Source organism: Papaver somniferum, unplaced genomic scaffold, assembly GCF_003573695.1.
Source record: "Papaver somniferum cultivar HN1 unplaced genomic scaffold, ASM357369v1 unplaced-scaffold_135, whole genome shotgun sequence".
Lineage (NCBI taxonomy): Eukaryota > Viridiplantae > Streptophyta > Magnoliopsida > Ranunculales > Papaveraceae > Papaver > Papaver somniferum.
In genome coordinates, this window is record NW_020622713.1 from 8,118,131 (window position 1) to 8,129,513 (window position 11,383).

General features: G+C 33.2%; 1 long non-coding RNA gene across 1 annotated transcript; it reads right to left on the reverse strand.

Moving 5' to 3' along the window:
- Positions 1-732: 732 nt before the first annotated feature.
- On the reverse strand, positions 733-3,961 carry LOC113333880. The gene is made up of 3 exons (XR_003352403.1): positions 3,603-3,961; positions 2,532-2,852; positions 733-1,275 (listed from the first exon to the last, which is right to left on the reverse strand). It is a non-coding gene; the product is annotated as an uncharacterized LOC113333880 (long non-coding RNA).
- Between the last annotated feature and the right edge of the window lie 7,422 nt (positions 3,962-11,383).

Consider the following 11,383-nt stretch of genomic DNA (forward strand, 5'->3'; position numbering starts at 1 on the left):
CAACAACAACAAATTTTCAAGCACAATGATATTTCCTCTCACAAAGCTATCGTGTAGCCTCCATGAAACTGTTGAAGGAAAACTCCTTCAGCATGCATATGATGTTTCTATGCTCCATATTTATGTATCTGGGTTTTTTTGTTTCAAGTCAAGATTTAATCTTTGTATTAGTTAATCCATCCTACTTGCACTTTATTATAAAAAACTGTTATCTGCATCTATGAATTGTTGCTCGTTCTCTGATTATGTGAATAAAATTTGGAAAAACAATGAGATCTACTATTGCATGAATGATCTGTTACTTGTTAAATTTTAATCTGCCAGAGTCACTGTGAGTGGGAACCAAAAAAAGTGATATGCTTGTAACTAGCAGGAAGGGTCTGCAAGAGCAATGTCTCTTCCAAAGGACCAGATCCAACAAAAGACAGTATTTGTTTCTCCACAACCTCTACCCAAGCATGAGAAAGTCGATTAGCATTTCAACCATTTTCAAATCCTAGTTTTGCATTATGGTATTTTTGGTGTTGCTCTAATTTTACAATGGACCAATTTTGCTCAGAATTAAGTCTAGCGTTGAGGTGAGTTGAGGTACTCTGAGATTAAACAATGAGATTACCAGATAGACTCAATCAACTAGAATACCATTTAAACTGTGTAAAGAATACCAGATAGACTACATTACCAGAATGAATGCGTACATTTCAATCAACTAGAATGAATGCATTGCTACTGTTGAAGTGCTTTTTTTTTTCTGTTTCTCCGCCACACTGGGAGGTACAAATGTAACACTAAACTGATTTACCACATCAATTAAGTTTGTTGCTTGACCCAATCACAATTAAGTTTGTTGCTTGATCCAATCACAATGCTTCGAGCAGGCATAGCAAGTCACCTACTGAGGTACCATTGAAAACAGTAAGGCCTCCCAAGCAATGTTCACTTTCATTCTCCTGCACCATGTCCTTGAAAGATTCAAATGTAGCTATACCAGACTACATTACTAGACGGCTCCAAGAGGTGATCAAGACAAGGGTATGAATTAAGATTACAATGTAGTTGAACTGGACCACAAATGTGCCATACTAAGTGCCTCAATATGACATGATTCCCTTCTGTCTTGAATTGGACCACTGCCACTATATCAATGCCCTCCACTTCCTTGTCAGAACCATAGTTGTGATACTGAGAAGAGAAGACCGTAGTTCCCACCAATTAAAGTTTTGTCTGCAAAAGAATTTATGGTTGACGGTCGATGTCTCCAGCTGATCTAAGTACCTAATCAAGCAAATAAAATGAGTTAGATACTAGGAGTCACTTGAGAGCGGTATAGAGATAATTACTGTTAACAAACAGACATATTTCGACTATAGCTCATGTTTTAGAGAAGTAACAACGCGGCTGTGCATATTTTAACTAAGCCTTAAACCCTACCAATGGTCCCAACTATTTCAAGTAGAGAAGCATTCCACCACGAAAGGCGACAAACCCAAATATTAGCTGGAAAGACCAAAACCAAAGAAGGTGATGCAAAACAAAACAAAACAAAACAAAACAAAACAAAACAAAACAAAACAAAAGGGCCTAGTTAGATGATACGAATCCTAATATGATACCGCCACCAACATCAGATATGACTCGTTTAAAACAATACAAAGATGGGAAGAACAATGAAAAAGTGAAAATTATTAGGAAAACAGAAATTACCAAATGCAAATATAAAAGTCATCTTGAAGTAACATCCTAATTTACTTGTTAAAAACAGCTTCTATTTAGCATAAGCTGAGCACCAAAAGAACTCTTAATGCAGGAAGCTAATTCAAACGAGCAATTCCTTTTTCAGTAGCAAGGTTCAAAAGTCCAGTGACCCAATTCCTTGATGTCAAAAGCAACATAGAATTAAATCATTTAAAATATCCCACTACACGCTAGTAGTAGAAATAATGGTGTATATAAGGTAATGAGTAGGCACCTTAATGCATCCAGTTTGTTACCAATAAAACACAGATGCTTGAAGGGGACAGTGGTGAATTTCATACCGAATTCCATGTGTTCATAGTTCATAAACATTACGAGGGATATCATAAAGTAAGGAATTACACCAGCCTCGAAAAGATACAGCTTTGAACTTCCTTAAACTTAAAAAGTAAAAATTTGAGAAAATGCCTTCTTCTTTTACCAGATCAGAATATATGAAAATCAACATGAAACGCCAAAACCAAAGCCACTTGAGAGGCACAAAAACGAAGTGTACAAACTACTTCCAACTAAGCCTACCAATTAACCCCACTATCTTTGCATTACCTTGGGAAATAATTAATATCAGTAACAGGATAATGATCACAAATTCTCGAATCCGTCAAAATTAAACATCCCTCTACTTTGTGTATAAGGTGGATTTAAATCGAAGCTAGTTACATGAGTGCATACTGAGACTTGGTGTATTAAGTAAGTCGAACTATACTCGAACCAGTTTCTCAAGAATCAAGTAAAAGTTAACCAAAATTAATTGAAATGAGAAAAATAAGACTTACTGGTGAGAGGAGAAGTCATTATGGAAATCGGATAACCATATCATTGGCGAAACCTCTAATTTAACCAACTTGAAACGAATTCGGGGGATGAGCAGAAATCACATACTTCAAACTCCTCTATCGGCTTAGACGCAACAGGTTTCATAAGAAATTTCATTCATTAAGTCATTAACATCGTCACAAGCATTGTCTTTAAGCTTTCTCAATTAAAATTTAATCTTCTTAAGTCACTTGCTTTCTCTCAGCATCACATCACAATTTTAGGAAAAATCATCCGTAAAATATTTTGAGGCTATTACATGTCCATGTTATGATGCATCCCTGCAAAAAATAAAAGTTATGATGTAATATTATATGTTCACGGAACAATTTCAAGAAGATACAAATAGTTTTCACGAACAATTGGAGAAAATAAGTGGGTTAACGGCGGCAATCAACACAAACAAATTAGTTAGAAATCCAGTTGCATCCAAAATACTACACAACTCGTATGCCACATTTGTCTGATAGAGCCCTCCTAAATACAGTACATTTTGGTTGCAACAGTTTGGACTATTCTCTCATCTATCACCAGAAAATCACATAATACCTGTTTGCATCCAAAACACTACACAATTCGCATACCACACTGTTTGATGAGGCCCTCCTGAATAGGGTACATTTTGGTTGCAACAATTTGGGCGGCTTTCTAGATGAAAATTCTCAATCATCTATTACTAGAAAACCACACGTAAACACAAACATATCAACTTTTAAGTAACCTTAATGTAACAATTCAATACGTTAGTCAGACACATTCCGTCAGACTTAACATGTTAGTTATAGAAAGTCATTATTATAACTAGGCTAATCTCACACTAATAATAGCCTACGCGACATGTTTCCATGTTTGTTTCTAAACCTACTAGGTGTTGAAAAACAAATACTTGAAACCAAAGTAATTGAATCAAAACGATGGAATCGCATTCCCTATTTCCTAGTACATTATACTACAGTATAATCTTGTCATTCAGGAATTATCATACCAAAGTTTCCAACTAGCAAAGAAAATACAGTTTCTTCAATGATTACCTTTGGTGACGTTTTACACATCCTTGCTAAAGTCCCGTATGCTGGTCGTTGTTGTGATCTTCCCCGAACGAAAAATCAACCAGCCAGATAAGCAGCGGAACCAGGAATCGGTGCCTGGAGGATAAATAATAAATCATGAATGTTTGATTTTGATTCATCTCAATTTTCCAATCAACATCGCATTGCCGATAAATCAACCACTTTCCATCCTTCCATGGTATATGATACATGAAACCCATATTCCATTTATAACCCCCATTAGAATGGTGGTGCTACTGTAAATAATAGTGGTGGTGGAATTGAAGATGGAAACGGCGCGGCGCCGTGGAGGAGGAAGATGTGAGTGAGAAAAAGATGAAGAGAAGTGAAATGAGTTTTGATATAAGTAAAGTTGGGTCGATGTACAGTATTTAGGTTTTTAACTTGGAAATTAAACTACCGTAAATACCCTTGAGACTGTTTGACAACTATGGTCAGGTTTTGTGGTACGCAGTATGCGGGCACCAGACCCTAGTTAGTAATTCGGGATACGGAAACGTTCGGAACGGCATACATACGGGTATTATTCGTTTTGACGGATTGTAAATTCGATCTACTATTTGGTCAACCAATTATGATTCGGGGATAATACGGAACAACATACGTACATGTATAATTCGTTTTCGAAATCTTATTTCGGTAACGAAAATTCGGTACATATAAATAACAGGGAAAGTATTTCTTACAAATGATTTCAAGGTTGAAATCGAATCTAAAGACTTAAAGGCCTAGAAAAAATTAGCTCCCACGTTGAACGGTGAGGAAATCCTCGTTTTCCTATTGGCCGAAATAGGTGTTTTTTGAGTTTTGTGAAACGAGACGTTTGGCGAGGACACTTGACAACGTATAATTGGTTTAACTTTTTTTTTAACTTAATGTGTTTGAAATTTTATGGAAATCTAGGAAATCCAAATTCGATTTGGAAGTCGAATACCTACCATAATAGGACTCTTCCAAATTAATAAATACAAGGAAAAATAAAAAACCACATATTTCTCCTATGCAAAAAATAAAAGGAAGAAAATAAATATTGTTCAAAATAAAAAAGAAAATTTAAAAAAAATCCGCGTTCGGGATCGTCTGTGCCATAATTCCTCTGTACCCTCTGTTCCGGCGAATGAATAGTTGATAGGTATTTTTATTTGGAAAATTTGTTGTTTGGTCCTAGGCCCATATAGTTATTTATAGTAGGGTCCAACCGGATTTTATCCTTATCCTAAGGTCCAAAGTTTTTTAAATCAAGAAAATGACTACTATACTCTACAACTAAACACGTGTGAAACAACATATTTCTCGGTATTCCATATATATACTGCTGATCTATAATCTAAAAAACAAATGCATGTTAAAAACAAGTAATAAGTCAATGAAAAACAAAATCAAACACTTTTATTTCAGTATTCCATATACATATACTTGTGGATCAAATTTTTTTTTTTATAAAACTATAAAGAATAACAAAACCAAAGCAGTATGTTTCAGTATTCCATATATGTACTGCTGATTCATAATCTAAAAATCAACTGCATGTCAAAAACAAGTAATGAATCTATAAAATTACAGTACTGAAACACTTTAATTTCAGTATTTCGAATACGTACGTATGGATTATACAAAAAAATGATAAAACTATTTAAAAAAAAACAAGCAAACTAGCAATAGACTTGTATCCCACACTCTCATTTCTCCTTTAATTTCCCATACAAACACCACCTGCAAAAAAAGGTTCAATATTTATTAGGCTATAACATTCGGAAGTCGATTTCATAGCATCCAAAACCAAATCAAAGCAGTATTTTTCAGTATGTCGTATATGTACTACTGCATTCATAATCTAAAAATCAACTGCATGTCAAAGAAAAGTCATGAATCTATGAAAAAGCAGAACTGAAACACTTTTGTTTCAGTATTCCATATATGTACTTCCGAATTAAAAAGGAGAAGAAGAAGATAAAACTATAAAAATAGCAAAATCAAAGCAATAATTTTCAGTATACCATATACGTACTGCTGATTCATAACTTAAAAATCAATTTCCTGCCAAAAATAAGTAATGAATCTGTGAAAAACAGAATTGCACACTTTTATTTCTGTATTCCATATATGTACTTATAGATCAAACAAAAAAAGTAATAAAACTATAAAATAAATAAGAAAATCAAATCAATATTCTTCGACATGCCATATATGTACTGCATTACTTTTCAGTATGCAATATGTGTACTTCTGAAACTCTTGTATTTCAGTATTCCATATACGTACTTCTGGATAAAACAAAAAAAAAGGCAACAAAACCGTAAAAATTAACCAAATTTTCAGTATGCCATCTATGTACTGCTGTATTTTTCAGTATGCCATATATGTACTTCTGAAAAGTGAGAAAATCAAAAGCAATATTTTCCAGTATGACGTATATGTACTTCTGAAAAAAGCTTTTATCTCAGTATTCCATATATGTACTCCTGGATTAAACAACAAAAGTGATAAAATTCTATAAAAAAAAACAATAACAAACCAAAGCAGTAATGAATGTATATTTGAAAAATCAGAATTTGAACACTTTTATTTCAGTATTTCATATATATACTTCTGGATCAGACAAAAAAAAAGTAATAATACTATAAAAAAACTAACAAAATCAAAGCAGTATTTTTCAGTATGACATTATGTACTGCTGATTCATAATCTAAAAACAGTTGTATGTCAAAAACAACTAACGAATCTATGCAAAAACATAATTGAAACACTTTTATTTATATATTTTGTATATGTAATTCTGAATCAAATAAAAAAACTTTGTAAAGCTAGGTTTTTGTCAGTACTGCAGATATGTACCGTCGATTCATACACAAAAACAAACTCAAACAAATCTAAAACCAACAAGATGAAACTGATATAACCAAATCTACTGAAGAAATGAACAAAAAACGTGATTATTCATCTAGATCTGAAATATTTTCATAAAAATAAAATAAACAATCAATTATTCATAAAACGATTAGATATTAAAAATCCTAAAAGAACAATCAAGCATCCATTATACGAAGATGAAAACGTCACGAACTCGATCAGATCTTCATGTTTCAGTTGAGAAACAAAAAAAATGGAGAGAAGATTACGTACGCATAGTAAGAGAGAAGATTACCTGGAAACCACGAAAGATCTTCGTAAGCAATCTTCATAAAAAAATGAATTGGAGAGAAGATTTCGTAAGAGGCAGTAGCAGAGAAGATGAGAGGGAGAGAGAAAAACGGATCTGAGCATGGAAAAAAATGAAAAAACCTAGATTATATTTGTGTTATAGTAGAAGGCTATTTCGGGAAATTTAAATATCTACTTAATAGGTTCCGCACGTGTACAGGACCTGGGCTTAAAAAATTGGGTCCATTTTTATGTTTTCTTTTAATTATGGACCTCCGATTACTGGGCTTTAGTGAGTGGACCTGCCACTAATTAGTATCACTATATTAGTACCTATACGTAATTCCTACTTTTTATTTTCCAACTAACAACTATCACGTATCTCCCGGGCTGGTGAAACTACCGTATTTTTGGATAGAAAAACAAGGAAAAAAATATTTAATCCTAACTTAATTATCTTCTTCGGCTATAGCAATTAGCATATTAATGCCAAACTTACTCGCGAGCAATTAAGAATTGTCATGGTGACCTTGAAGTCTAAATCTACTCCTGTAACGTTTTTGATAAATTAATTTAAACGTGATGAGTTTATTAGGAAGAACTGATAAGACACGTCGTTAAACATGTTAACTGGTGATTAGCAAATTATTAAGAAGCTTGAAAGGAATAGAATAAAATACCTGAATCTATCTGGATCCCTCTGTTTTTCTTCCCTTTCTATGAAGCATTCAACTGGTGAAAAGAGATCTAGGGAGACAGATACTTTGCACGGCATTTTGAAGAGACCTCCCATTAGAATATGGGATCCGAACTCTTCTTCTCTGACTCCTACTACCATAATGTTCCCAGGTAAACTCAATTTAATACTTAAGATGATCTAAACAATAATCAATCTATTATACCGTTGTTAAACAAAATCATTACCTCTGGAGTAAGAAGTTAACGTAGAGAGTATGCAGTACAATTAGATTTCCTTGATTTTTCTCTACAAATAATTAGTTCATGGAAAACAAGAACACGTGGCAACTGTTCATTGGACCGAACAGAGGGTACAACGGAATTACGGCACAGAGGATCTCGAGCCTAAACTACGCACGTATTCCATATCTTTTCTCCACCTATTTAAGATATTCGGCCCTCAACATCGAACCTAAAATACATCATCACGGGGCGGTTGAAATCCCGCGCACACCAAATTGAAAATGTATCGCCACGGGACGGGACGAAGCCCCGCGACACACCAAGTTAAAAGAAAAACATGCCCGGTGCGTAGCACGGGGACAAATCTAGTAAATTTGTAATATCTGTAACTTAATCAACAAAACCATCTAGCCCAGTGGTTGGTTGCCCAACATGTAATGGTGTGGTCCTTGGGTTCACATCCAACACATAGTATTTTTGAAAAAAAATCAATGAATGAGCAGTGGGCTTTGAGGGGAGGCTTAATACATGGACCCATTAGAAAATGGGCTGTCTAAACTTATCGTACTTAAGTCGCGTGTTCTGGTACGGAACGCCAAATTCGCGGACAATACGGCTTCTTCACAAAATACATGAAATGGGGTCGTGGTTTCAATTGGACGCCCGAATAAGTCGCTCTAGTGTGATGCGCAATAATTCGTGAATCATTCGCGAATGCCTAACTAGGCACCGGACCACTATTTCCCGTCCAATAGACTATAAATTTTTTGATGGAGACGTTTTTTTTTTGAAAGGGGCATGGGGGACCAATGATATGTTGACACATATATTTGATTCCCATGAATTATGTTTCCAAAAATACAAACACAAATTAAGACAACAGATTTTCTCTCCAAAAATACGTTTCTTTTGCATTTTTGGAAACATAATTCATGAGAATCAAAGATATGTGTCAACATATCCTTCTTCCCCCATGTCCCCTTCAAAAAACGCTCCCATCAAATTTTTTCTCCCAATAGACTTATCGTTTACACAAGAAAATGTTTAAGAAAGAAATACCTTTATATCCTGGCTAGTTTGGGGCCTAGTCCAGTTATTTGAGGCCTGTTACTAGATGACAAAAAAGATCATTAAAAGGTAAAAAGGATAACCCCTTATCCAACTATTTTACATAATGACTAATTTACCCTTGGTTAATTAATATTAATTGGATGATTTATTGATGTTTAATCAAATTGAACTAGAAGTTAATTACTCTTGATTCGTCATCAAAACAATGATTTTTTTATTTATTTAAAAAAAAGAAAAAGCTCGACCAGAATCAGGATGTTCATGCTCACGTAAACAGATTCTAAGAATCGGCTTATGAGGCTTAGAACATAAACCAATTGTAAAATTCAAGAGTTTTTCTATGATTTTTTTCCGCCATAATCGGTTTATGTTAATGCCCACATAAACCGATTGTAATCTAGGCATTTCTTCGACTGTTTTGCTTATAACTTCTTTGTCTGATGTCGGAATGACCTCATTCTTTTTGCGTTCAATTCATAATTTCATGCTCTATAATATACAAAGATAAAATTTTTAGGATTCGTGCAAAAATTCAAACATGGTTAATGAACCTGTTGATCTGTGCATTAGCATAACATCAACCACAATCAGTTTATGTAGGTGTATCATATCTACCTATTTTCGGGAACATCATTTAAAATCGGTTTATGTGGACCCTTAAATAATCCGATTCTGGGCATAACAGTTAAGAAATCAAAGGTTGTGCAATCGGGTTATTTGGACATAAATGTAATCCGATTCTAACAAAAAAAAATATACAGAAAAACGCTTATCTCTTCCATATCAAAGTCGGGCAATATGGACATTAACGTAAACCGATTTTGGTTCAATTTTCTCTAACCAGAATACACATTCAGTACAATCGGTCTTTGTGGCAATGAACAAAATCCATTTCTAAATGAAATCGGTTCATGAGTACATTGATGTAAACCGATTCTAATAAACCCAGAACACTTTGATTTCAAAAAAATCGATTTTTGAGTGATTGCATGTTGCTAAAACCTAATTTGGGGGATTGGGATGCTAGAAAAGTACATGATTCGTGCCATTTCGTTTGCTTCAATGGCACTCGAAGATTGTTCGTCTTAGGGGAGAAGAAGAGAAGAAGAATCAATTGAAGTGGAGATGGAAATTAAAATGAGAATAAATTGGTAGTATTAATATTTGATAGAGGATAAATTGGTAGTTTCATCTCTTAGTAACCCTTTTTGTCTTTTATTAGCATACCCCAAACTAGTCAGGATCTTTTTATCCAGGTCAATACAATAGCCCCGTTTGGGATTGTTTTTTCAACCAAAAGCACTTTGTAACAAATTTGTAATAAAATTTTACTAAGAATTGTGTTTGGTAAAAAAAATTCAAAGTGTTTTTGGAGAGAAACACTTTCATTTTAGACATGTTTTTAAAAGCTACTCAGCACTAGCTTTTAAAAGCTGGAATAACAGAAGATGTGGACGCACATAATTCGATTTAATTGATTATTTATTTTAACTTTGTTAACAAGTTTTAGCCTCAAATATTGTACATTTAACATTATATTTCTAACTTTTATTTTATTTATCTATTTTTTTCAATTTTTATATAAAATAATAAATACAATAATAATTAAAAATTATTATTTAAAATAATAAAATATTTAATCAATATTAAAATAATAACATTTTCTAAGCAAACCATAATTTTTTCTCCCTTTCGATTTTTAATAATATGCCCTTGGTGGCTCTTCTTTTATTAAAAAATAATTAAATAAATATTACTTTTTTTAAATAAATTTTAGTATAAATATTACTTACATTTTATTCAATATATTAAAATTAGAAATATAATTAATTATAATAAAATTCTTTTGAAAACTAATTTTTGGAATATGTCTATTTTCGTCATTAACTACATCACCAACACTTTCAAATACCAGTTTACCAAACATAATTTATAGTTTGTTAATTGCACAGTGCTTTTTAAAATATAGTTTACCAAACGTCATGCCAATTAATTCCACAACACAGCACAACAGAAAAGCGTTTTTCTGAAATTCACAGCAATACCAAACTAGCCATATGTATGTTTATAAATTTTGGTCACGGGTTACCCTTTTTATGACTTATAAGATGTGCGTATACTTGGTTGCTGGTTGGATGTGATGCCCTGTGATTTTAAGAAAGAGCGAGCGAGCTGCTGTTAGAATTTCTAGTTCACTTGACGCCTTTATGACACAATGAGTGAAATGCGCATGAGATGATTATATCCACGTCCTCCACCAATTCCTTGTCAAAATCACCAAAGATAGTGGACCTTAAGGAATCTTCCCGGTACATTTTTTCTTTTGTTGCAGTAGTTACATATGTCATTCACAAAATTTCTTTGTGCCGTTTTATATTTCAATCAAAATAGAAATAACAAAAAAGCAAACTACAAGCAGAATTATAAAAATATTAAAATTGTATCCTTGTATGTTATGAAGTAACAAAATCCCATCAATTCTGTTCCTTTTTAATAGGTCAGTTTCTATATTAAATATTTCAAAAAAATAGGCCGATTTTCTAATTGGAAAAGTCAAATGTTACTTTAATTTTCTGGGACCACTTTTTTTTAACTTCTTTTGATGACAA